At 35.1% G+C, this 4,836-nt stretch overlaps 1 pseudogene; it reads left to right on the top strand.

Annotated features, from left to right (window-relative positions):
* The window catches only part of LOC104715041, a 9,072-nt pseudogene continuing 4,969 nt past the window's right edge, over window positions 734-4,836 (top strand).

Consider the following 4,836-nt stretch of genomic DNA (forward strand, 5'->3'; position numbering starts at 1 on the left):
TGCAGATAAGAACATCTGTTTGGGGTCAGAGATTTCAAATGAAGAGACGACGGCTAATTAGAAACAGTTGAAGCGCAAACCTATTTTTTACACGATCATTGTATTTTTTATTTATTTTTTATATTTTTTCTATTAATTAAAAAAATCTGATATGTCTTAATTCTATTGGACAAGTGACTTGTGTTTTATAGTATAAAGAACTAGGGTTTTGTCTTAAAGAAGAACATTTCATTATGTATAGTTTATACATTGTTTAAATTAATGGGCTCATCCAATATCATAAATATTGTCGCCCTCACTAATTTAATGTTCAATCAGTTATGAGAAACCATTATTAGAATAGTATTTGTTGATTTTGGTTTGTGGATTTTTTCAATTTTTAGGTTACAAAAATTTGATTTAACATAGATTTTATTCGTTTTTGTTGGTTTAGTCGGTTTCATTTGTTTTTATGGTGTAGTATTTGGTATAAAGTATATGTTGTAACAAAAAAATTGAAAATACAGATTGTTATTTTTTCAGGCAAATTCAACAAACTATTCAAAAAATGGTATTTTCATAAGTTTTTTTGTAATGGCAAAAAAAATCCCTTTGATGTTTCTTTACATACTTTGTTGATTGACTCTGTCGGCAAAGACCACTCTTGCTGTATATAATCAATCACACAAATTTTGTAGATGACTTAAATGCCCATTTTGTCTAAATCAATGCCCATTTGTCTCATCTAATAATACAAAGTCCCCAATGTTATAATGTCGTTCAATCGACAAGTTCTCTTACCTTACTTCTTCGTTTTTCTTGTCCTCTCCAACTTCGTATCCGCTACAACAACACCCAAAGAAGAAGGTATGTGTATGAGATATAAAGTTTCTGTTGGTGCATGCCTTGTATAAAATTTAGTTCTCGTGATTTTAATTTCGCAGTGGATGCGTTAAGAGGTGTAGCGGATAAGTTGCAAGTGCGTTGGGATTTCGAAGTGGATCCATGCGGCGTTAGTTCATCTGTAAGGGGGATGAATGGTATACGATTCACAGAAAGTGTTACTTGTAACTCCTCCTCCGTCGTTTGCCACATCACCGGCATGTGCGTTCATTTATTCTTTTTTTTTTTTCCCCTTACATCATCTTATAGTTATATCAACATGGTCATAAAATTTGGTGAATTATTTTTTCCAACTGAATCCTTACCAATTTTCTAATTTTCTATGTGTTTCCTTTGACTATTCGTGTTGTAGAAAATTTGTAGGAATTTCCTAACATTTTCTCACGGTATTTTTTTTTTTCCCATACGAATTTTTTTATCGATTTCTAGCTAATTCATAATTACTTAAAAACGTGGGTTAAAGTAGAATTTGTTTTTTTTTTAACGGCAATCAATTTTATTATATCATAAAATTGTTACATGATACATTATACATCCATTCAAATACAACCATTGAAGCAAATAAAGGAAATTGAACACAATTTCGATGAAGAAGTGGAAGTAACCCTGCTTTACAAACGAAAGCCTTACAGGCAACAGATGAAATCTGTAAAGTCCCCTCTTCATATACTCGTTAAGGGCTAACACCTTATAGATGAAACTCCCAGATGCTTTTTGCATCACTTTGATTAAACATAAACACTGATATGTTGCTTGAAGTGGATCTTGATCATGTTTTCTGGGATGCCATACACTTCGCTGCCGATTAGTTTCACACATCACCTTACTGTTGTTCCTATGTAGACTTGCCTTTCCGGGATCCCATATTCGCCGACCAAAACACCAATATAGTCTTTGAATCTTATGCTTTATTCCTTCTCACAAGAATATTGAAAATATTGGTCATCATGGAGAGTTGACAAACTCTTCACGGAGATCACGGGCTTGACTTGAATAAATCCAGGAAAAGAATTCACATTTACTCGCCAAGCAATAATCGGCTCCACTATCGGAGAAATAAGCCAGAAACGATTTCGTTTCAGATCACCAAAGTAAAAGACTCTAATCGAAGTTGATTGCGTTTGATTAATTGTTGATGTCGTTGGAAACAAACTCAGTCTTGATTGACTCTGAATCTGATCAATCCAATTCGCTGGTACAGTCACCAACACAACCATCACCATGAGAAAGAGAAAACAAACTGCAATTAGCCATCGTAGAGCACATAGACCTATAATCAAATCAATCGATGTAACCATCTCTGGGAAAGGTGCTTCTGATTTCGGATCTGGCAATGGTTTTGAAAAAAATTGGTAACTGTTTTTCTCAGTTGGGAAAACGATCACAAACATTGCTGCCATCCTGAAGAAGAAATTTAATCGACAAATCTGATGTAATTCCATACTAGTTATTAGTAAATAAGAAGAAAAATAATGAAAAAACTGAACAGGAACCACCGGCAAACGCCGGCGGCCCAGAAAAAAGAAGAAGAAAAAGTGGTTGTGTTTTTCGCTGGACGCCTGGAGAGAAGAGAGAGAAGAGAAGATTTTTTTTGTACTTTTAATAAAGTAGAATTTGTTATCTAGCAAATTATTTGTAAGAAAGTTCATAATAATAGTATGACTCTATAATTTGGAGACCCTTTTTATTAACTGAAAATTACTCGGTTTGACACAAATTTGCCCAAAAATTACTGGTTTAAACCCCAAATGAGCTAGAGAACTAGATTGACATAAATATTGTGTTAAAAGTCCAAAAAACTTTACCCCATTCAATTAGGAAATTTATATTATTTTTGATTTGAGTAAAAATCAGAAAATAATATCATAATCCATTTTTTTTAATATTATTTTCATTCTAAGTTAGGGGTTTTAGAACCCGACATTTTTATTTTTGGGTTCTCCGCCGTAAGATATTGTTTTTGTCGACGTCGACGAATTTTCTTTTTCAGGCGTTGGAGAGTTACATCTCCTCATTCTTTCCTTTGCCGTGGGTCTTTGTGGGTCTAGGTTTGCGATTGAAGAGGTTCTCGGTTTGCGATTCAAGTGGGTTAATCGTCGAGTATCTTTGTCTTCTCTGCCAGCTTAATCGCCTCTGCGTTTGCATCGCCGGCCACTACTGTTCTTCTTCCAGCCGAAACTTCTTAATTGGTGAGTTTATTCTTAATTCATCTGATTTAAATTTGCATGCCGATTGTTAAATTATGTTTTTCAATGTTTGTCAACATCATTGGATTAACAAATGAACTTCTTGTATTCGACATCAGATTGCATAAGTTTCTTTGGATTTAGTTGTTACTTTGTGATAAAAGGTGATGTGATCGAATTTTATTCTCCCTTCCACACTGTGTGAATTCAATTTTTTTTTTTAGGCTTGATAGCGATATTGTTTTGTTAGAAAACAATAGAACATAGAAAGTACTAGGTAGATGAGGTTGCAATAGAGGATCACAATTTGCTGTGATAGGATAGTTTGATAGAACCAAATATTAATCTAAAATGAGAAATTGTGATCCTACTAACGAATTCAACATCTATCCGATTTCTTTGTATGTTACTAAATATTGTTTGCATATAAGTATGTTGTGTTTCCATGTTACATTACTTACGAATGTAGTGTTTTGTTTTTTTAAGCAATGGCGTCATCCCCCGAAGTCTCCAAATATCCTCCTCCACTATATGTAGATGGGAAATCGCCTTTGCAGAGTAGGAGCATGAACCACAACTGTTTTCTATCAAAAATAGGACCCTTGAAAGAAGGATTAGGGTCGGATGTGTGGGAATCTTTGGAGAAATCATCCCTTGGAGTTTTTTTAAAGCTTACTGAATTGTCGTACACATGGTGCACAAAGAATGTTCATTACTTGCTCACGCATCAGCTGAGAGTCAACAACTTCCATGAGGTTTGGTCGTTGATTGATGATAGGCCCATCAGATTTTCTTTGAATGAATTTGCGCATATAACAGGCTTGAATTGTGATCCATTTGACGTGTCAGACCACTTCGAAGCTGATCATCATGAGTTCTGGGCAAAAATGAAATTAGAAAAAAAACACTGAAGGTCCAATGTTTAATGAGTTGCTAAAGGTGGTTGATTTTTGCAAGACATGGTCTCCTGAGGAGAGAACCATGGTTGGTAGGTTATGTTTACTATCTGTTTGTGTACATGGTCTTCATAGTGGATCTAGCATCCCCTTGGCATCCGCTAAAAGAGTGTTGGATCCGGTGGCTTTTGAGAAATATCCATGGGGTAGAGTGGCGTTTACTAGTTTAGTAAATTCTCTCAAGACTGTTGCCTTTGACAAATCATCATACACGATACAAGGATGTGTTCATGCATTATTGATTTGGTTGTACGAGAGCGTTCCAGGCGTAGGAGAAGCTTGTGGTTTGAGAAGGTTAGAATCGGCTGGTGTTCCACTACTTAACTGGCAATCTTCTAGGAAACATATCAATTTTAAAGAATTCATTGAAAAAGAGAAGAAAGAGCATGGACAGGTTAGTTTAAAAGATTTTGTTATTGCAACAGTTTCATATTTTGTTGTACCATGTTTATAAGAGTCAATGTTGCATCTGAGTTTTTAACCCCCCTTTAAAGTTCAAATACTTATTGCTTTTTCTCTTGTAGGTCCGTGTTAGGCATATGCTTCCAGTTTCAGAGGATGATCTGTATCCTACATGGTGCGACGCGGATGACAACAAGGATCCAGACCTTGAAAACTTGATTGAAGATATTTTTCACAATCGTCTAAGAGACAATGCTTGGGAAGGATTCAAAACAGTGAATGTGAGGAAGAATAAACGAAAAGTAGAAGCTGGTAAAGATGGTGAGATCAGAAGTAGTCAAAAGGAAAAGAAGTTGAAAGAGGCTCACTCTTATGATGATGAACAAGCAGAAGTTCCAGACATGAAGGAG

This window comes from Camelina sativa, chromosome 9 (assembly GCF_000633955.1).
Source record: "Camelina sativa cultivar DH55 chromosome 9, Cs, whole genome shotgun sequence".
Classification (NCBI taxonomy): Eukaryota; Viridiplantae; Streptophyta; class Magnoliopsida; order Brassicales; family Brassicaceae; genus Camelina; species Camelina sativa.